This window comes from Hipposideros armiger, unplaced genomic scaffold (genome assembly GCF_001890085.2).
Source record: "Hipposideros armiger isolate ML-2016 unplaced genomic scaffold, ASM189008v1 scaffold_889, whole genome shotgun sequence".
Taxonomy (NCBI): Eukaryota; Metazoa; Chordata; class Mammalia; order Chiroptera; family Hipposideridae; genus Hipposideros; species Hipposideros armiger.
The window spans coordinates 305,907-330,352 of NW_017732239.1; the positions used below are offsets into that span (position 1 = coordinate 305,907).

The 24,446-nt window shown below is 35.5% G+C and overlaps 1 protein-coding gene and 1 pseudogene across 2 annotated transcripts in view; one reads left to right on the forward strand and one right to left on the reverse strand.

Annotated features, from left to right (window-relative positions):
• Positions 1-24,446, reverse strand: part of ANGPT1 (angiopoietin 1) — a 254,882-nt gene that overhangs the window by 211,772 nt on the left and 18,664 nt on the right. The gene's annotated exons all lie outside the window — the stretch shown is intronic.
• On the forward strand, positions 3,519-22,965 carry LOC109375008 (40S ribosomal protein S3a pseudogene; annotated as a pseudogene).

A 24,446-nucleotide genomic window follows, 5' to 3' on the forward strand; every position in this document is an offset into this window, starting at 1 on the left:
GACTGGCACTTTGAAATTCAAATCAGATTATCTCCTGAAACCCTGCAAGGGTTCTCCATTTTACTCAGAGGCAAAGTTCCTATGTGGCAGATTAGACTGTTCCGGACTTATCATTTCCTCTCTGCAACAGCATTCTGCACTCATGTTCTTTGCCATGTGAACTTTTAGCATGTCTCACAAGAGTAGTCAAAGTGTACATCCCTGTTCCACTGACTTTGGTCTTGGGCAAATGACTGTCTTTGGCCACTGAAAGAGGCAGAAGTGATGTCATTTCAATTCTGAGTCAAGGCTTCAAGAGAAACCCTGTGTCTTCACTCACCCCTTTTACACTATGCCATCTTCTAAGAGAAAAGCATAGCCCGGAGAGCTAATGGACCCAGAATTGGAAGACACATGAGCGAGAGACTTGATCACAACTGCAACCTGGCCTCACATCCAGCCAATCCAAGCCAAGCTTAGCAAGGTCACAACTGACCTGCTGACCCCTGAGTGAGAAATAAATGCTAGTGTTGATGATACTGAATTTCAGGGTTGTTTGTTATGTATCATTGTTACAGCCATAGCTGCCTAATTACCCTACAATGGCCAGTAAGATCCCAACCTCGTGATCTACTTAAATCCCTCCATCTCTTTCTTCCCTCTTTCTGTCCTATTCTCTTTTCTATGTACTTCACTTCCACTGCTATGGCCTCCTTGTTGTTCCTCAAATATATCAAGCATGCTTCTCACTTAGGGTTTTTGCACAGGCTGATTACTCTGCCTAGATCACTTCTTTTCTAGTGTATGGCTCACTCCTATATTTCCTCCAACTTAAATGTCACCTTCTCAACGAGACCTATCTTGACAGCCCACTTAAAATGTTATGTCTACCTCCCACCCCAAAGACTGATGGAGAAGGGGCATGAGGAAACTTTCTGGGGTTATGTAAATGTATGGAACATAGGCGTCTATACATGGGACAAAATTCATCGTTTTGTACATTTAAGATATAAGTACATCACCATATAAATTTATTATAAAAAGGAAAACTGTAAACAAGTATTGAAAACATTTAACTCTAGATAGCAGGTTTGCTTTTCATAGTGGTATCGGTTATCAGTTCTGAAGCTATCTTTTTTATATTTGAGTCAATTAGCAAATGAGTAAATACATTGTAGATAATAACCAAGTTTCTTCTCTTGGAGAAGACAGTTACATATAGAAAATAGGAAGAGTAGATGGAAAGTACCCTCAGTGCTGTAAAGGAACTGGAAATAGAAATTCAATAACATTCAATTCAAGGAGAAATGAAGCAAATCCAAATCAAATGCCATTGACCTGAACTCTTCAAAAATGTCAAGATCAAGAAACACAAATAAAACTAGTAAAACTTGACAACAAAAATCAATACATGATCCTGGATTGAATTCTGAGTCAGAAAAGGAAAAAAAAGCAACAAAGGACATTATTGGGACAACTGATTAATTTGAATATGGTTCTAGATTATAGTACTGTATCAATATTAAATACCCTGATTTTGATAACTGTAATACAACTATGTTTAAAAATGTCCTTATTCTTAGGAAATATACATTGAAATATTTAGAAGTTAAGGGGCACAATGTCTTCAACTTCCACAAGTTCAGGGAAAAAATCTGTATACCCCTATATGTTTGTAGAGAAAGGAAGGAAGAAAGGATAGAAAGGAGGGAGGGAGAGGGAGAGGGAGGAAGGGAGGAAGGAAGGAAGGAAGGAAGGAAGGAAGGAAGGAAGGAAGGAAGNGAGAGAGAGAGAGAGAGAGAGAGAGAGAGAGAGAGAGAGAGAGAGAGAGAGAGAGAAAGAGGGAGGCTAGGAGGGAGGGAGGAGAAAGTGAGCAAAGGAACAAAGTATAATCAATTGGTGTGTCTTGGTAAAGGGGGTAAAAGGTATGTGAAAGTTCTTTGTACTATTCTTGCAACTCTTCTGTTAAGTCTGAAATAATACTAATTTTTAAATGCCTCACACTGCTCATAACTTGCTAAACTTACTCTACTGTACTTTTTCTCTTTCCATAGCACTTACTATCCTTTAGCATACTACATGTTTATTATTGATTGTTTATCTCATCTACCAAGAACAACTAAAATGCAAATCCATGAGGATAAAGATCCGTTTTTTGTTTTGTTTTGCTTTTTGTTCACCGATATAGTCTAAGCTCCTAGAAAGTGCTTGGCACAAAATAGGGGCTCAGTAAATCTTTCTGCATGAAAAGAGAGAGAGATGATCACACAGTGAAGGAGGAAAGTGGTGATGGTAACAGAGAAGAGGTTACCGAGTCAATGATAGATAAGATCATAATAACACATGCTTGTTGAGTATCTACTACGTACCCAATGTAATTCCAAGTGCTTCACACATATTACTTATTTAACCTGCCACATTTTCTGAGACAGAGACTATCATTATCTTCACTTTGCCAATGAGAAACCTGAAGCATGGAGAGAGTAAGTATAGCTTTCCCAGGTCACCCAGTTAGTAAGTGGTGGGGGCAGAATGAGACATCCAGATATCCTGGCTCCTACAGCCCACTTTTCTGCCTTTTGAGGCCAAGGAGGGAGGCAGTATGGAGCAATGCAAAGGCAAACCATCAGGATCAGACGCACATGGGGGAGTCCTGTGTCTGTCACATGTTAGCAACGCCACTTGGAGACCGTAATTTACTCTGTCACCAAGTTTCCCAATTTAGAAGATGCCAATGACATCTACTACATAGAAAGGCAAGGCTTAAGTGCAATAAAGAAGATGAAATACGTAAAAGTGCCTGGAAAATCCTAATCATTAGTTTATACTCTTTCAAGTGACTAATTTTTATTGTTTGTTTTCTAGGTTGATTTACTAGCCGGTGATGTTTTGAATAATCACAGTCAATTCCCATTTCAAGTATCATCACTGTTGGTCCTTAGCATTAATAGACACACTTTATCTCCCTATCATTGGTCCCAGTATTCTACGTACATCATTCTTTCATCATCCCTATCTGGGGATGGTCTACACTGGAGCCAAAATATCCAGGTACAGCATGAATCGACCTTGAAGAGAAATGCTCCTGGTCTGTTCTTGAAATGAGGATGATCTGGGGACTGCTAGAGGGCCTATATAAGTGGGGAATAAAAACAAAACAGGATTTCTTCCCTGATGAGTTGTAAATAGAGCAGAGTAGGAGAAGTGGATATGTCTAACTGCTACATGTATATGTAATCCTTTGTACTGCTATGATTTCATGAAACATTCTTATTTAATGTTAATAGTGCTCAGTGTGACAATGAAACTGTCAATAATAATTATTATTCTACTCATTATGTCACCACAGACTCCCTCCTTGGAGATGCTTTGGGTCTATTATTTGCATATATGACATAAAGTAGTTACCCATTTAGTGAACTATATCATTCAATCTAGAGTGTAGGTAGAGTTTTTTGCTGGCTTTATAAATTCTTTATTAATACAGCAAAAGAAAACAAAGCTTTTGATGTTCTTAAGGAAAAATGTATTAGAAGAGCATGACCCCAAATCAAGAGTTTCACTTGAGATTCTGGGACCCAAAGATGACAGAACAGGTAAGTAGTAGTGTTTGGATACTGGTGCCTGAACAAAATTTACTCATATGGGAATATACTTAACCTGTTACATAATATAAATAAGTCCTATTTCTCTACCTCTGTATCAGATCATGTACTTTTAGCTTAAAATCAACATGTTTTCAACTCCTGCATGACTTCTTGCATTTGGCTAAAACAGTTTCAAATTTAGGCCATGTTGTTACATTTATTAATTTCTTAGTTTGTACAAAGCATTTTTCCTAATTATTTAAATTCATTAGCTTACATAAGTCTAGTAACATTAGGTATATCTTCGCACATTTACCCTAGAAGATTAGATATATGAAAAATTAGGTATGCATGAAATAATTTTCTTTGCATTGAAATGACCTTGTTTCAGTTTGTTATAATGTGGACACACTTACAAAGTTTAGAAGAGACTAAAAATCCAATTTTAAAATTCAGGCTTTAAGAGTGATTCCAAAAATCAGTAATTGTTAAAATCCTTAGACTATAAAAATGCATAGATTAATTAGCATTTTGATTTAAAGCACATGATTATAACATGGCAAAAGTGTCCCATCTGAATCCAAGTAAAGTTAACATAGAACTAAACATGACTTGAGTTCTTAGAGGAACCATATGGGATATTAGTTATTGTTAAAAAGGTTTCAATGTTTAAAAAGTGATTTTAAAGCCATTGCACTAGATATACTATCTGTATTACTTCTTGTTAGTATCCACGTTTCATGGTTTCTATAGCTAGTTACACATTCTAAGCATCTGCTAAAGCTCAAATCCTGCTCAAGCTTCCTGTAGAGGAGTTAAGGATTATTTGCTTTTATATGGTTCATTTATGTCTGTGGTATGTGATAAAGGTGGTGATTTCTTGACACAGCAATATAGATGGGTTTTCACCATTAAAAGCTCTATGGGGGGGAACTCTTATAAATCACTGTGTGGTCTTGTAAATCATGCAGTGTTGTAGGATATTTTCCTCCTAGGTTTGGATCAGAATAACAAGCACACATGAAATTGCCAAGAGCATCCAAAAAGAAAGCACAATCACCCAAAACAAACAAAACGAAGTCTAATATTATTTTAAGGAAAAATAGGCTGAAAAATTGCTTGACTCAAATGAAATATTTCCAAGGTGTAGCCAAGAATATGAAAATGGGAAGGGGTATATACACATATGTACGCCTATTTTAAATCAAGAAATTATAGAAATATATTAAAGCTTTAGCAGTGCCGGTAACAGTAGAATAAATCATATTTATTGAGCACTAACTCTGCTTGACACTCTGCTAATTGCTTTCCCTTGCTTTACTTTGTTCAATCCCCACATTCGCACCATGCAGTTAGTGCCATGTTACAAATGAGAAATTTTATGACTGCCTTCTGCATATTTACTAGAATATTCTGTAAATGCACCATGATATTTTCATTTCAAGTAACATCTCATTTAGGGAAAAGTCATTTGACGAGATGTTAATCTCCTTCCTCACTCTTTATGGTCACACCTCTAATTAGAGCCAGAGAAAGTATCTTCATATGTACAGATCTTAAATAAAAAAGAAATACTTAACACTTCTAGGATTTGCATTAATTCTTTCTGACCATCTATTTCCTAAATAATAATTACCAACAGTAGACATCAATTGAACATCGACCGTACATGGAGTCCAGGTACAGGAAGGAGAATAAAAGTGAGAGGAACTGCTCTCCCACAACTTACACACACACACACACACACACACACACACACACACACACACACACACAATTTTTTTTTAACTTTCTGATTATTGGTGTGATATCGCCAACGAATATCCTGGCCCTAAAGGAGTTAAGCTTTAATGAATATTGAGCTTCATTTATAATGAAGGGAGAGCTTTTATCAATAGAAGGCTTTGGCTCATTGTTAATAACCTTGTAAATACCTTAGTACTATAAAAACAAACCTGTATTTACATGGTGACATTTATGCATCTCACATTTTCTCAAAACAACTGAAATGGGTGACTCCTTTAAACATGGAACTTGTTATTTTAGAAATCATTTGAACAGTGATTTGTGAGAGGTTCTAACTAGGGCATTTTAATGGGAAAATAGAAAAGAAAAACTCATTATAACAGGGATGCTGTTGTGGGAGTTATCCTATGCCTACGGTGATCCTTTGTTGAGCAGCATGGAGGACCTTTCTATTTAGATCCCTCACTTGAGAGTATCAGGGAACATATATTGCTCCTGAAGTGCTAAATCCTTACACCTGATGTGTTTACCTTTTCCTTTGACTGCCAGAAAATTTTGTCTGAATTTTAATAGGCCATTAGCAATTTTAAAGAACTATATAGTGTGTATTTCACTGTGCTGATCCTATTTTTCTATCTTTATTTTGTTTTCCTAAATCCCAAATATCTATTTTATACCATATATATGTGTGTGTGTATATATATATATATATATATATATATATATGTATTTAAATATATATACATAGGTATGTGAGTGTGTGTGTGTGTGTGTGTGTGTGTGTGTGTGCGTGTACCTTAGCGATATCAAGTTCTTTATAAAATGAATAGGACAGGGTATTAACATTTAGAAAAATAAACTCACCAAGCATTCTGACACAACACTTACCATACACATTATATTTTATATAATATACATTATACTGTTTTTCATGGATGGAGATGTGTACTAGATTTTCTTGCCTCTAAGTGAAAACTGAAATAAAAGACAATGTAAGCCATGAAACTTGCTCTGTCCTTTACATTTAAGGTCTTGTGGACAGACCATGAATCATCAAGCCAAACTGACTCCCAGTCCACCTTAGCTTGGGTAATTGTGTGAACATGCATAAACTGCCCAGCCTCCAAGATCTTTAGCTTCCTCATCTCAAAAAATGGAGAGAGTATTGTTTTATTTGCCAGATGTTTGTAATAATTAAATGAGATTAAATAAATATGACACATAGTACAGGTTCAATAAATGCTGGTTCCATTCTTAGTCATCTTCCTCCAGGAAATCTCCACTCACTAGGTCTTCACTAAACACACAATAGACATTCTGAAAATGTTTAGTAAATGAATTATGATGAAGAACTTATAGGGACCTATTTTCCCTTACTGGAACTGGCTGCATAGGAAGAAATTTACTATAACTTTACATCCAAAAATGACAACAGATTACTGATTAATGAATTTTTAAAATGATGGTGCCTAGTGCTTGTAAAACTGTATGTGTGGTATTTATGCTTGCTGAGGAGTGGTCGCTCTCACATAATGCTAATGTGAGTATATATTCATTGGCCACAGATTGTCTGAAGAGGTCTTTGGACCTCTCTATAATATCTTTGATAAGAAATTTGACTTCCAACAATTTTGATGAAAAATAATTAATGATAGATACTTAATTTATTTACAAAGATGGTCATTGCAATACTCTTTATCTGTGTAAAAATTGGCTAGACATCTATGTGCAAGAGTACATGATTGGGTCAAGTGGAATGCCTTTAAATAACTGAATTTTAACTGCCCATTATAATGAGATGGCAAAGTATATTTCTTGACATAAAAAAAAGTACATAGTATATTGTTGGGATAAAAAAACAGAATTTGAGACACTATATATAAAATTACCCTATTGTTGGAGTTAATGTATACTTCTGTAAAGAAAAAAAAACTTGGCAGCGTACTTAAAAAAGGTGTGAAGAATAGCTATGGCTGGTGATTTGAATTTCTTTTAGCCTATCCATATAGTCTAAATTTTCAGTAATGAAGACTTGCTACTTATGGAAAAAGAGGCATTAATTGAAAAACAGGGAACAACCGCCCCAAGTCCAACTCCTCATCATGTTCCTTCTGGTTTTTATTTCACTGGTGATGCATTCCAAGGCAAATGGTTTAGAAAAGAACGGAGCATAGCATGTTACTTTTATAATGTGGTCCACAATCTGGTCCTTTTTATTTTATTTTATTTTATTTTATTTTATTTTATTTATTTTTATTTTTTAGCTGAGCCATCCTGCCACCTGTTGGCAGCTCAGCGGCAGCTCAGCTCAGGCCAGGAATCGAACCGGTGACCCTGTTGCTCAGAGCTCGCACTCTTAAGGGAGCTCTTAACCAACTGAGTCACTTGGCTGGTCCCCCCTCCCCTTTTTTTTGTAATAGATACACTTGAATGACCTTAAACAGCCTAAATATACAATAGTTGTGAAGGGGTTTTGTGGGGATGGTGACTAGGCTTCTGAGATGTTATCAACATCATTTAGATTCTATCTCAAGACATGCTGCTAGTTGACAAGACTGACTATTCTGTTTGTTACATTAGATATCAATCTCCAGACAAGTCATTTAGTGCAAGTTTTGAGCCAGTTTGCTGTCACTTTTGAGTATCTGGTAGTGTTATAGGCACCTTGATAGAAACCTTCAACTGTTTATTATTTTTAGTTATTAGAGTAAACTGATAGCTAGACACGCCTTCCTGCATGTATAGAAATACACTGTAGAAATACACTGCAAGTAGAAAATAGTACATTTTCTGCTCTAAAGAAGTATTCCATACTTTGTTAGCCAACCTAAACAACACACTAATAGATTGAGATATAATATACAATTCTGAGTATCTAACTTACTACTCTGGAAGGGCTTGAATTCGAGATGGGGATGTCAGGATTCTCTGACAAATCTCATGTGCCTAAAGTTGTTTCTGGCTCTTTAATTTAGTATAATATTCATTTTCCTGTCTTTAAAAAAAAAAAACAAATACATCTGCACTAGGGTTAAAGTGGTGTGTAAAATACACATCTGTATGTTCTTGTCCAGAAGGCAAAAAACATACCATGGGAGGACCGTCTAAGAGGTGTAAACGGCTAGGGTGTACTTTCCCAAAACCTTGCCTGTGCTTGTAAAATGAAGTGGTTTGCAAATAGGTCCCACCCTCTCCCACTGACCTTTGGCTCCCATACATCTTCTTCTCTACCCACCTTCTCAAAATACTCCCTCAGAAGCCTTTTACTCGGCCTAAAAATAGCTCCCAGATGTCTTGCTACCTCACTGTGGAGCCCCCTCCCCTTCACGGAGATTGGATGATTAGAAAGATAGCAGGAGAGTTTTAGCAACAGGACCTTCTTTGGTTCAAAATAAGTTCATTGCCTGTCTCTGAGTTTTTGTTGTGATATATAGATGATGAATTACAGAATTGTTCACCTGAAACCAATGCAACTTTACTAACCATTTTCACCCCAATAAACTTCAATTTAAAAAAAAGTTCATTGCACAGCAGGTCCTTTCTTTATCTTTTTTATGAATACTTCAGAAATATAGAAAAATTTTTTCTGTAACTTTACTTATTAATATTTGGAGGTTGTAGCACACTTCTTTGGTTTATAGTTTAAACTTCCACATCAGTATTTATCTAATTTTAGGGGGAGCTGTCTCATATATTAAACTAACAAGTGACTAATACTCTAACCACAAAGTCATTTGCTAAATATCTTAATTGAATTCTCTGCTTACATTTCCAGCAAGTGTCTTCTGTTTTCCGACATCCTATGATTAATAACTATCACTGAACTCCCTGGAAACGTGGTGGGTAAACGGTTTAACCCTAACCTTCCATTCTAGGACTAAGGGTCAAGTAAATACAAAAGCTTTTGCATCACGGACCTTGGTGAAACAACTTATATTTGGAATGGGGCACAGTGTTTCAAAAGAGAGTTTATTAATAAGAAAATGGACATTTATGGTAATTCCTGCCCTCTCCTCATGAGTCATTGTGGGTAAAGTTTGCAAATTTCCTGTGGTTGTTGTAAATTATCCCTCACCTATGGCCAAACCTACAGTAAAATATCTCCAATAAGAGAGGCAGTGGGGCTGACTAAATTCACAGCAAGCTGTTCATCTTCAAGAAAGAATCTGGTTGGAGAACGTCCCTCCTTATTAGTCTCTTTCATCAACATTTTCAAGCATGCAGACAGGCTTAAACCTACACGACATGACTTTGGCATTGGAATGAAGCGGTAAACACATGTTTTTATAAGAACAAAAAGTCGAAAGTTGATCTTCATTGGTTTTCTGTCCATCATGCGAAATGTACCCAAGACACGGTGTGTGCATCAGTACATCAGCTGATGGAAGAGCAGCAGCATCCTATTAACAAGGGGCTTCAATGTGCCCTTCCTTCAAATGAACAGAATTTTTTAAAAATCTTACAGGTTCAAAAATGTTTTTTGTGCTATTATAATTAGGTCAAATAAACATTATTTGGCCAACATTAAAACAGAAAGCTGGGTAGCAGCTGAAGTCACAAATAGTTTCCTATGAACTTGGATGTCTTGAGCAAAGCTGAGATGTTTGCATAATCTTTTCTGTAGCAACAACATTCCACATGCATATTTATCTTTAAAAAGAAACTCCATGCTCAGTGGTATTCTAGGTTCAAGGCCTGAATAAAAAGCATCTCAAGTCAAAAGTCCTATTCTAAAAATTGAGACGTAGAGAAGGTCATAAGTTTTTGACTTCTCTTTTAAATCATTTATGGATGACTAAAAGTCATATTGATTCAAAATACAAATTTACTTAAATCTTTGAACTTGAACTCTTTAGCTATCTAGCCCAAATTCTTCCCCCAAACCTTCCCAAGTGTTTGAGAGTTCTACAAACAAGATAAATCACCCTACACAACACTGAGCAGAGGAGAAGGTGAAATACACAATAAACTTGCTTGCATAATTTTTCTCAAGGCCTTGGAATAAGAATGGTAAATGTGGCCTACCACTTTCATGGCATTTTTCCAAAATACAAGTCTCAAAGTATATATGATATAACATTTACTTTTAAAAAAAATAGAAATATGAAACCTAGACATCCAAATCTAAAAAATAAAATACAAATCTATGAGTTATACTTATTTTGAGCATCCTGTTTCCCCAGGAGTTTGATCAAGAGAGCATTTAATAAAGCAATATTTTTATGATGAAAATTACTTTGCTTTCTATATTGAGCCAATGAGATGTTTCCTCAATACAATACAGTACAGTTCTGTCATATGTTCTTTTAATTTCATGTTCTTTTAATTTCATGTGATTAATATAATTTTACTAGTGTGATGAATAATAAAAAATTCTAGACAATCTTTATCACACATATTTATGATAGATTATACATTCATTAGATTATTATACATTAATACACACATATCACTGCATAGAGTTGTGTACATAAGTCTGAAACCCCTGCATAAGATGCTCCCAGTAACTGATGCAGAGAAAGCAAAAGAAAATAATTGCCACATGCTTATGTATCTTACAATTTTTGGAAATAATGACCATCACCATAATAATGATTACGCTGTAACAGTCATAGCCAACCAAGTTATGCTTAGGGGTGAGGTTGCCAGCCAACTAACCAAGGTGCCATTTTTTTTAGGGGAATTAAACATCCCTGGAATAAACTAATATGATCATCAGGTTAATTCATATTTCCACATGAGGCTTCTTTTGTGGTTGGTGAGGTGAAAAGTGATCTTAATCGGTCCAAATTAGTGCCAGTAAGCAAAATTTAAAATAAATAAATCTTTGCTGACCCCAACCTCTCTTTTCTGAGAGGTAAGTAGCAAAGTACAACTGACAGCTCTACCACTAAACCTGAAACCAGCAAGCTGAGTTGTTTACATCTCACAGTCTCAGTCAACTGAAACTATTAATTTGTGGATAAGGCTCTTTACCAGAAGCAAGTAATCTACTTCATTGTCTGAAGTTTGAACCACTCAATATGCCTCCCAAGAAGTTTAGTTATTTAGGAAATCACACACACACACACACACACACACACACACACACACACACACACACACACACACCAAAGAGGGAGAAAAAAAATGGAATTATTTTTAGGGCAATGATTCTGTGGATGGAAGTCAATTAGTAACTGAATCTATTTCAGCTCTTTCTTTATCTAATAAGAGCTTTTCTTTACTGAAAATTTTAATCGTACTGAATGTGAAACCAAAAATAAAATGGAAGAACATCTGATTTCTGTTCTGTCCAATGATTACTTTCAAGTTTCTGTAAGTGAAGGCCAAGTTGGGATTAGAACAGTTCTTGTCCATGTGTAGTTGAAATTCTAGTATGTATTGATAAACAGGATTTGACTGATGTTTCTGACATTAATTATAATGGTCTGCTCCTTGGCCTTTTGGACTTGATTGAGTATTTTATGATCATAATGTAGCATGCAGGATATATACAAGAATAAACAATGACTTTATTTATCTTTGAGATTCCAATAACTGCCATTTCCCTATTTGAATGTATTACATAAAAACTACTAATGGAAAACATGACTTGTGAACTTGGCTTGTGACATTGATAAACTTAAGCTTATCATAAGTTCTTAGGATTGTCCCTGTCAAAAGAAAGTTTGAGTTCTTTTGACCCAATTATAGGTTGGCAATGCTTCTAATCAAAAAGTAGAAGTATCATTAAGTATAAAGTATTTTCTAAACTAAAACAAAGAAAAAAAAATTTTACACTTTGAACAAGACTTTGCAACTATCTAGTAGATAACCTCTCTATCCTAGTGAATTAAAATGACTAATTGTATCTAAGGAGCAAGAAAGTATTAAAGGAAAAATACAAATGCATCAAAATGTTATATTTGGTGCAACAATATAGCCTTATTATAAATATAAAGAAAGAAGACAAATTGTTTTTTATAAAAGTTTCTCTCACCAAATAAATACTGAACACAATGAACCTGGGTCTAAGAGGTCTAATATGTTAGTTGCCATGAATGTATTATGTTATTTAATCTTCCCTATAACCCTATCAAATAAATTCTATTGTCTTACCTTTACATATGATATATGATAATATCAAGGCCCAAAAGGGTTAAGTAACTAGCAAAACATCACATAGTTATCAAGTTGAAACCCAAGATAGTCAAATTTTTAAAGCTAGTACTTATAACTCTATGTAAGAGAATTTGAGCTCTGTTCAGCAAGTTCATGTGTTTTGGAATCCTCAGTTTATTCTAAGAGCTCTAGATATGTGGACTTCAGCATACCAGTTTTTCACTCTCTCTCTCTTTTCTAATCTCCCAGGGAGTAATTTTTGGCTGTATTTTATACTCAAGGAGCAAACTTGTCCATGTGCCCGGAAACTACATGGGATACAGTATGAAACACTTTAATTAAGTAAAACATTTTCAATCAATAAAACAAAATGAGAAGTTGATTAGAATTCAACCCATAGTTCCCATAGTATATGGGAACTGGGCATGAATAAGAAAACCCACTCTGCCCTACTACCAATGTTGATAACAATTTCAGTTTCCATAACTCAAAAATGACCAGTTTCACTTTACATTAAACAATACAAGTTTTAGGCCACTTGGTTGCATGGTCAAACCAGTTGCACAAAATAAATAATGTCTTGTGTATAGTCTTAGACCTTTGAAAACATGCTTGATTGCTTTTCCAGAATGTCACTGTAGTTGGGAGGGAAAAAAAAAAAAAAAGACAGGCTCCAAAGGCACATCAAATAAACAATAACAGGGAATTGAATGAAAATGTAAATTTACTCTAAAATGCATTTTTAATATTCTGCCCTTTGTTTTAGAAATAGATGAAAAGAGAACAAAGGCATGTTTGGTGACTAAGTACTAAAAACTTCTGTCATAAATTTCATGGACTCCAGCATGATTTTCAGCAGATTCGACTTGCCCTGTGAAAACATGCAGAAAGTGTCACTGTCATTTTACCACTTTGCTTTGGACGATCATGTCACAGTGTAATGGCTTCATTCAAGGGGCACGGACACCTTTCAGTCTCTCACAGTGCAAATCTGGTGAAACGCTATAGAAATCTCCCAAGTAGAATTGATCAACAATTCCAAAATACGGTGAAGTGTAAAGTGCTTATTTTTAATTCTGTATCTATGAGCATATTCTATAGCAGCCTGCAGAGATTCCCAATCCTTTTTTTTTGTGGAGGAAGAGGGTAAGGTTGAGGAGTGGCGATAAGGGTAGGGGTGGGATCAGGGGTGGAAGGTCAAAGCAGGAGATGTATCTACAGACCATGTCTTTGGAGGCATACAAAAGGGCTACTGACTGCCTATTTGGGCGATATGAACAAAACTAAAGATAAAATAGAATTAATATAGCAAAAATAGGTTAAACCAGTGAATTATAACTGTAACATTTGTGCATGAGTGAGCATCTCTCTGCTGTCGGACAAATGAACAACTGAAGTTCTTAACGTAACTCTGCCACTGCTTAACTAGGGTCAATGTAAATCCTTGCTAGAAAATGAAAGGCTTTTTAAAGAAATATTTCTGCAACACATACACAGAAAAGATATGCAGAGAATACTATGTGCCAGTCACTGTGCTGCCTGATTAACGCACAAGGGGTAGGGAGGAAAACTAACATTCAATTCAATTTTAGGGGATTTTTATGATCAAACAAGGCCATTACAGTTTTCTCTCATTTAGATATCATTTTCAGTTAAATCCTAATAGACATAACTCTTCACAAGTAGACCTTGTCTGGATGGAGTCCAATGCAGAAAATTCATGTTAATACTCTTTAATGAGACTAAACAATTTATTTTTGGCCTTTTGTCAGATTTTTCTGAGTAATCAAAAATCATGAAGATCCTTTGCTAAGTCTATATATGGCCTCTGGTTGCCTGAGTCTCCCAGGGTACTTGAACCTCAGAGGCACACTGCCATATGCCTAGGACACACAAAGCCACAGGAAAAACACATATTTCTGAAAGTTAATTTTATTTAAAAATATGTAAATAAAAGCACTCTATTACATTAAGAGAAATTCACAATTTCTCTTATTTCTTACTGTCAGATTAATATTTACAAATTTTCTGTGGGGCTAAATCATTTCAGGCTATACATGCAAACTCTTGGGTTTTATTCTCTCTCTACTCATGAGCATTTCAATGGGAAAGTTTGAGAAACTCAGGTGACACTAGGACAAATCTAAATTAAATATCAGTGAAAAGCACTACTATTAAAAACCCTAAGCAGCAGAACACATGTCAATGTTCACGGTACACTCGTACGCTTAAAGCAACTCAGTGTTTCTTCATCCCTGAATTATTACTCTCAATCAGCTTGAGATTCAATGATACAGCATTTTAACTTCTCCAAGTCAGGATTCATCTTGATCAAAGTATAGGATGATAAAATTATAGTATCATAGCTGAAGTGGCAGTACTGTTATTTTTATGTTTTTACCTAAAATAATGCTGCTGCTGACAATCAGCGATGTCTTGGCATCAACACAATGTTTTTGTTTTTTTTAAATCATTGCACAACCCCACTATATTATGGGCTAATGTTACCAAGCCTATCCTCTAGAATCTGGTTATTTTTTTTACCTATATTCAAATGGGGTACATGTTGTGGCTAAAGTATAACGTAAATAGTCAATAAATTTGGGATGCTAATTATATTTTGCTTTATTGATGGTTCTATTTTCATAAATAAATGAATGAATAAATATATAAGTAGATGTATACTGGTGACATACGGGGCTTTCTCTACACATGAGAAATACAAAATGTTTCCGATATCATCCTACATTTAAAATAAGTCAACAGATGAATTATTTATATTCATATGGAAGAACACAGTAAACACGTGCAGGAGGTGCCAGTTTAATAAATAAACCACTAGTTAAGAACAATTATGTGTCAAAGTTTAATTCATTAACTGTACAATGACCATATGACAACTCTGCCTTGGATTATAAAACTTCAGGAGGACAAATGGTGCAGGTTATGTCTAGTTCCATTTTCATGAAGATTAAGTAAACTATCAGCACTTTATTGCTTAATTGCAAAGTAAGTGCACGCTTTTAGCTGATACTGACAATGACAATGACAATGACCTTGGCAATGATAATGTGAAGAGAGAGAAGAAACATACAAAAGCTGAAGGCCACAGCTGAAATTGGTCCTATTAGGACTTCTCAGTACCATCTCTGCCCAGGTTGGCTATCAGTAGCATGGACACGAAACAAGCCTCCCATGGAAAAGCCAACATGAACTTGGTAATTTGGTCCAGCCATACAAAAAATACTGGGTCATAGTATTACTATGAAAAGTATACATTTACAGATGAAGTCTTTAGAGCAGATAGCAAAGTGAAATTTAGAAAATGAGGGGTTAAATGCATACGATCTTTACAGCTGAGGTTACGGGCACACATGTCCCATCCCACAGGTGCTCATACGGTTTTCACAGTTGCGGCTATACAGATAAAGGAATAAATCGGGATTCTTTGGTTTGGAGGGTCATTTAGTAGTAAAAGGATTATGAATCACAAATAGGACACACAAAAATAATTTACTGATGCTGTTGAACTATATATTCAATATAACTCCAATAAAAGGTTAACACTTTTTTTTCAATTACAGTTGACATTCAGTATTATTTTATATTAGTTTCAGTTGAACAACATAGTGGTTAGACATTTATATAATTTATGAAGGGCTCCCCCTGACTAGTCTAGAACCCACCTGGCACTATCCATAGTTACTACAATATTATTGACTATATTCCCTATGCTGTACTTTACATCCCTGTGACTATTTTATAACTGACAATTTGTACTTCTTAATCCCTTTACCTTTTCAACCCATCCCTCAACCCTCCTCTCATCTGGCAACCATCCATTTGTTCTCTGTATCTATGAGTCTGTTTCTGTTTGTTCATTTATTTTATTTTTTAGAGTCCACATATAAGTGAGATCATATAGTATTTGTCTTTCTCTGTCTGACTTATTTCACTTAGCATAATACCCGCTATGTCCATCCGTGTTATTACAAATGGTAAGATTTCATTATTTGTTATGACTGAGTAATGTTCCATTGTATATAAGTAAAAAAAGGTTAAAACTTTTAAAGGAGCTTTTATTTCTCACAATCTATAAACTAATAGCAAGCATAAAACAACCAACTAACGAATTAATTCCCCTCCAAAAAAACAACTAGTAAAGAGAAAGGAAATCATAAATTGAATGCTGAAAAATAAAAATTAAAATTAGGCTATATTTTCCTCTCAGTCCCTTATACTCATAAAGTAAAATTTCCATTTCTACCCCTCTGGTAGGCAGGCTTCTAAGATAGCACCCAATCTTCCCTGTATCCTAAAATTCACATACCTGGCTAACTTCTCCTAGATTATGAGCTGGATTGAAGGACTTGCTGCTAATTAATCAACTATGGTGAAATTGATGAGATGTCACTTGTGTGACTTCCAGCTTCCTAGTAGACTCTGTATTGCCTTTCGGCATTCATGCTTTGATGAAGTAAGCTGCATGTTGGAGAGGCCTATCTGGCAAGAACTGTGGCCCTCAGTTTAACCACCCACAAGAAACTGAATCCAAGTGAGCTTTGGGGAGAATCTTTCCCCAAACACTCAGGTCTTTATCTGTAACATTATAGAATACAGTTACTTCAGAACCTCTCCCTGCCCACATTGGACATATTTGAAAAAGCTGGATGCCGCTTAGTGGGGTGAGCCTCCAACATGCTCCTTCTGAATATGCATTAATAACATCACTGAAAAAATATTTCGGCCAACGTTTGGCAACAGTAAATAAAGAGTCCTTTACCGTTTCTTGAACCCTGAAATGTAAACTCCTCAAATAGCATAGGAAACCGGTTGTAAGGGGAAGGAAACCCTCCAACTGAGATCAAATAACAAGGTATTCGTTAGAGCATTTTACCTACTGAATTGGCACACGTGGGCTACGTGTACACAACCAGTTTCCTCTGCCTCCACCCAGTTTTGTCAGTTGTTTGAAAGTCAAATTCAAGTGGGTGAAAAAAAAAAGTAGTAATTATGGATTGTGTGCATGAAGCAACAATAGGGAAACTGGGAGGACCCAGAGCAAACACTTGTTACTTGGGGGAGTAGAACCATAAAACTCTAGGGTTTCCCTTATATAAACAGAGAGACATAGAATATAGACAGATTGGGTTTGTTTATTTAGTCCTTCCTCCCTCCCTTCCTCCTTTCCTCATACCTCCTTCCCTCTCTCACTCCCTTCCGTCATCTCCCTTCCTTCCTTTAGGCGTTTTCTTTTCTTCTTTTTTTGGTAAATTTTTGTAGTGTCTGTAGCATGTCAGTAGCTGAACAGTTCAAATCCTGACCAAATCCAATCCTTCATTTTATACGCTCACTATCCTATGTATCTATCTCTTCTTTATTGTGTGAATGTAAAATGATTTCTGTGACCCTTTCATGAATATCTATTTCCTCACAAAACTGGACACCCTCTGAGGGTAGGGATAATGTCCCTTTTTGTTCATCTTTGTACCCAGTCTTTCAGTATAATACTTCATACATGGTACCAGTCAATAAATACTCAGTGAATGAACAAATTACTGAATGCAAACTTGAAGAACAAATTTTGATTAACCACAGACTTTATAAACCTTTTGCACAAGCGCCAAGAGAACTTTAATCATACACAAAGCCTATCTTTACAGAAAAGTTTGAAGCAAAACCTTCTCACACTGTTGGAGAAAACTACCATTAATTGTGTTACCTCTGAAAACTAAAAAGGGCAACAACACAACCCACAAATCAACCCTAAATTGGCCAAAGTCTAGATTGTTTTTCCATCCCTAATATATGCAATTATTTTATCACTGCAATTGATCTTTTTTTTTTTTTGGAAAGCCAAACCAGATTTCTGGCTTTTCAATTTGTACTTTTTAAGCTCCTAGCTAACACACAACAGGTTTGTCATGTGTTACCAAGCAATGAGATTTGACATTAGGCAATATGGATAACACCATACTAATCTTAAAAATACCTTTTCATAAGGCATCCAATAGGACAACCTGATGCAGATTTAACTACTTTCTGTAACCTAAATGAGCAGAGAATATTTCACAATTGATCTGTGTACAATTTGTGTAATGCTCATTATAGCTGTTACAGGATAGAAGTCAAAACCATACCCTTCTCAAAAACTAGAACACTCTACAAATCTGATGTAATATAATAAAAATTTGAAGATATTTTGTTTTATAGTAAATATTTCAATAAAATGATATAGTTCTGATTTCATGTTCTATTACAACTTGGACTTTTAATGATAGACAAAGGAAATTAATATACTTTTTGGAAGAAAAATTATATTGTAAGCTTTCTTACTCAAGGTATATAAATCTGAAGCCTCAAGGGGCTGGAAGAAAGACATTTATAGAGGCTGTAATGTTATATTAAGTACCTGCTATTAGTAAATTTACCAATGTTTTTCATTTACATTATTGTAGGACAGTAATAAAACACATCAGATTGCACTCAATGCATTCTCAGTGACCTGGCAAATTCATTTCTATATGTTCATGTAGGACTTTGTTTTTTCTCAAGTATAATCTCTTCTGCATATAACTATCACATCACCCATAAACATTAGGAAACGTTACAGGTTTTTAAGCCAGGTACAAAAAGCCATAGCTCTCTTATTTCAGGAAGCTTTTAAAGGATTCCTCAGATCTGAAAAGTTGAAATGTATTCTTTTCAAATAACTCTCTAGGGCCGGCCGAGTGGCTCAGTTGGTTAAGAGCTCGCTCAGGAGTGTGAGCTCTGAGCAACAGTGGTTCGAGTCCAGCCCGAGCTGAGCAGCCGCTGAGCTTCCAACAGGTAGCAGGATGGCTCAGCTAAAACAAAAACAAAAACAAATAACTCTCTAAAGAGCAAGCACTGTCCAGCAGAGCTGTTCCTCAGATTATCAGAGGGAGAATTATTCATTTGATACCAGAATTAGCTGATATATCTTTAACACATCTAGAGAAATCCATTCATAACATAATCACTCACGTCTATCAAACCCAAGGCAGTACACATTTTCACCAGGATTTCTGTGTATGTGTTTGTTTATGCAAGTAATTATTAATTAAAGTCTTACTTTGTTCACGTTTCCTTAGTTTGACCTAATGTTCTGTTTTTGGTCCAGGATCCCATCCAGGATACCATATGACATTTATTCATCATGTCTCCATAGGTGCCTCTTGCTTTTGTTTTTTTTTGTTTGTTTGGTTTTTTTATGACTTTGACATTTTTGAGGAGTGTTTACCAATATTTTATAGAATATCCCTAAACTGAGATTTTTCTGATATTTTTGTCATGATTAGACTGGTGTTATATAGTCTTTGAGGAGACCACAGAAGGTCCCATTTTGCACTATTCTCATAACACAGATGAGAAGACATACTATCAATGTGACTTAATGCTGTTGATAGTGACTTTCCTCACCTGGCTGAGGTAGTGTGTGTTGGGTTTCTACACCGTAAAGTTACTCTTTTCCCTCATTCAATATTGTACTCTTCTGAAGGAAGACACTAAGCACAGCCCACTCTTAAGGATTGGGGTGTTGTGTTCCACCTCCTTGAGGGTGGAGCCTCTATATAAATTATTTTAAATTCTTCTGCAGAAGAGACTTGTTCACTGGGATTTGAACAAGGGAATCTTAAAGTAATCCTTATCTGATTACTAACAAGTCATGGAGCCCTAGTAAAGTCACTTATCCTTGTTGGGCACCATTTGTAAAGATAATGTTTAAAAATTTTTTAAATACTTGTAATTTGTTAAACATATGTCATGTGCCAGACTTTGTTATGGGACACTTAGTGACTCTTATCTCATATAATCACTATAACAACCTTATGAGGAAGACATTATTATTTCATTCCATAGATGCAGAAATTTGAAGTGCAGAGGGGTAAAGTAGCCTGTGCAGTTCACACCTACAATCCATCACATGCTGAAAGCTAAACTATATACATGTACACACACACACACACGCACACACACAGATATTATGTATTATAACATTATGAACAAATTCCTATATATAAAAAAGGCAGGAAGTATGTCAAAGATTCTATTGTAGTTTTTTTTTTTTAAGAAGACTTGGCTATTTGGAGATTTTTAATTTTGCTCCATTCATTTGCCATTGTAAAGAATACAAACAGCTTTCCCATCCCTACTCCTACTAGAACTAGTCATCACCTGGTTTGAGGTGTCCAATTCTCTATGGGCTGCTGTCACTTAAGTGAATAAGACTCCATGATATAAAGTCATGGGCATGTAAAAGGAGTGTGCATTTTTAAGGAGATGTGAATTTCCCAATGAGTGTATTTTATTTCTAGGCATAAATATGCATTTGCTTAAACATCCACATGTTCCATGTTACAACACCATTATTCTTGCCCAGCAAATATGGAATTTCTATGCTTTTACAGAACCAGATTTCTTCTCAAACATTTTATCTGAAACTTGCAGGATTACCAGGACACGCACATTTCTAATATTAAACAGGAATTTCTCCATGCTATACAGAGTCACAAAATGCCTCAGAAGGCATGATCTACTTGATAAATGCTAAAGTGCATCTCGCATGCTGTTATTAGAAAATGCACATGCTTACAAATGTATAATGACCCAATTAAAAACACAAGGTTGAACTCAGGTCGTTTATAAGAAAAAAAAATGCCACATGAGACATACAGGCCAACAAATATAACTTACTATACCTTATTGCCTCTCTGAATAGAGAGGGATCCTGGTACTTAACCAGTTCTTCACTGAAATGGTTAATGCCTTTATTTTCAAAATAGAACCATGGAGCGTTATTTTATCAGTGGGATTCACTTAATTTGCAAGGATGAAGGAGACTTAAAAAACTCAAATCACTCCTTTATGTAAGTGTGAAAATAATGCAAATAGAGTAGAGCAATACATACCATGCCCAATAGTACAAATGTGTACGTTTAAGTGGCTGGAAGCTTCAATGTAAGGCTAATTAACCTTAGACTTAAAGAGCAATCTGACTCTGGGGGAGGGAGGTTATCACTTTGTGAGGGGTGAAATGTCTAACTATTACACTGTTTTGTACACCTGAAACTAATAATAAATAAATAAATAAATAAATAAATAAATAATCTAACGCAATTCTCTCACACATTCTGTACTATATTCTGTAAATGTGTGAGTACACAAAGGAATGAAGACAGAAAAAAGCTTTTTACTTCTATTTGAATTAAGAAATTTTAAAGCTCCTTAGGCTTGTCCTTTTCTCCTCTCATTTCAAAAAATGGGAGTGGGGTCTTCTTATGTAATATTGAGAATTGGTCTTAACGTCATTTCAAGTTGACAGCGCCATATGACAAATACAGAAACATTTCCAGTCCTAATTTTACATTTTTTCACAGTACTTTTTATCTGAGAAAAGCACTCTTGTAATGTCCCCAGTTCTAAAATATCAGCTTTACCTTTGATGAAGACTTCTGTTTTATTTTTATTTACCTCAGTGCTATTATGATTTTCCCCTTAGAATTTCACCAGTTGCCTAATTCTCTAGCTGCTTTCCTCATCCTTTTTACCTAATTACTCTATTACTTTAGGTGAGTGTCAGCTGTGCAGGCCACTCACTACCAGCCCAGGGCCTTGTCATTCATCATTTCATAATGAACTGCAGGATCTAACACCATTTTCTCACCATTTTATTACTGTTTATGTCTATGTCCTTTAAAAATTTGACAGTAGCCTTTTGGCTCTCTGAGCAACACCATAGTGGTTAGCAAGAATAAACACCTTATAAAAGGCGGCAAGAAAGGGGCCAAGAAAAAAGTGGTTCACTCATTTTCTAAGAAAGATTGCTATGATGTGAAAGCACCAGCCATATTCAATATAAGAAATATTGGGAAAACACTAGTCATGAGAACTCAAGGAACCAAAATTGCATCCAATGGTTTCATGGGTCATGTTTTTGAAGTGAGCCTAACTGATCTGCAGAATGATGAAGTTGCATTTAGAAAATTCAAGCTAATTACTCAGGATGTTCAGGGCAAAACATACCTAATTTTCATGGCGTGCATCTTATCTATGACAAAATGTACTCCATGGTCAAAAAAATGGCAGACCATAATAGAAGCTAATGTTGATGCCAAGACTACCGATGATTATTTGCTTTTTCTATTCTGTGTTGGTGTTACTAAAAACCCACAAAAATCAGATTCAGAAGACCTCTTATGCTCAGCATCAACAGGTCTGCCAAATCCGGAGGATGATCATGGAAATCATGACCCAAGAGGTGCAGACAAATGACTTGAACGAAGTGGCCAATAACTTGTTTCCAAATAGTATTGGAAAAGACATAGAAGAGGCTTGCCAATCTATTTATCCACTTCATGATGTCTGCATTAGAAAAGTGAAAATGCTGACGAAGCCCAAGTTTGAACTGGGAAAAATCATGGAGCTTCGCAGTGAAGGTAGCAGTTCTGAAAAAGCTACTGGGGATGAGACAGATGTCAAAGTTGAATGAGCGGATGGATATAAGCTCCCAGTCCAAGAATCTGTTTAAAATTCAGACTTTTCATGGTGACAAGTAAAACCCATTGGTGACGTTTAAAAAAAAATCGGCAGTAAATTTCTATCATCTTGTTAGTCACCTTTTCTATCAAATCCCGTTGCCTCAGAGTGAGTTGCAGAACCTGTATCTCATCTACTTGCTAATGAATGTATCCCTCAATCATCCATTTTTCCATTCATCCCTTTATTTAGTAATACAATACATGGAGGATGGGGCAGGAGAGATGCAAGGAATTTGCTGCAGCACAGAATGCGTAAACTTAAGGATGAAGAATAAATCATAATATTGCAATAGAACTGCCGGGCTTTAGATAAGGTTGGAACATGAACCATGGAGAAAATTGTGCGAGATGAGGCTGGAGAGGTGAGCAAAGGGCCAGCTTATGATAGGGAGTTTGAACTTCATTCTGAGGGTTCCTCGGGACCATTGATGCATTTTAACTAGGAGAACGTAAAGCTTAAGCTTTGACTTTTGGAAAAGCTCTGGCTGCCCGATGTAGTTTACACTGGAATAATTATTAAGAACTTGCAAAGTAATTTCATTTATATTGTGCCATATAATAATAATGTCCTTAATCTCTCTACCATATGCTTTTCTGCTCTATTTGTGACATCAAATCGTGGTGCATTTAATCCTGGTTTTATAATCTACAAACCATTCGCTTTCTGTTTTATAATTTATCTTTCTGTACGTCTTAAATAGAATTCTTTAAATGTATTTCTTCCTTTGAATAAGAAGAGTAAAATCAGCTGAAGATTGTGAACTACACCAACCCAATTTGTGTCTGTAATTCACCATTTTCAGAGCTTTCCACATCAACTTATCCACAAAAGTAGAGAAAAAGAGAAGACATAAAAATTGGAATGAAATGAATAAATGGCTACCACATGACAAAAGTGGATTTAGAATTGGTCTTAAAAGAATGTAGCTGCTTGGGTGGTAAAATGTGAAGTTACCAAAGGAAAAACCCTGGTCCAAAATATTTCTTCTAGGTTTCCATTACCTACAGATTCTGTTACTATGTCTGAAGTCCCCTCCATATTTACCTTGTCTTGAGAACAGTTATTTTGAAAAGTGATGGAAATTTTAACATGGCCCAGTTTCCATCATCTCCACTTCACCTTGTTAATTTTTATTTCACCTAGGTCTTGATATACCTATTTTTTCTTAAAAAAAATAAAGGTTACATTACTTTGATTATAAAATTGGCACATGTTCATATTATACAATAAATACAAATAGGCATAAAAGAGAAAATGCAAAAAAAAATTATTCAATTCCACCATTAAAGTAAACCTTGTGAATGTTTTAGGTGTTATTTACCATCCATGGTTTTATGCATATACTTACAAATAAACACCCACCCCTCCAACACCCACTATCCCCACACAAAGTCAGGGCTATAATACATGTAGAGCTTTTTTAAAATGGAGGCAATGACAATATTTATGTACAAAGTTGTGAGGATCAAC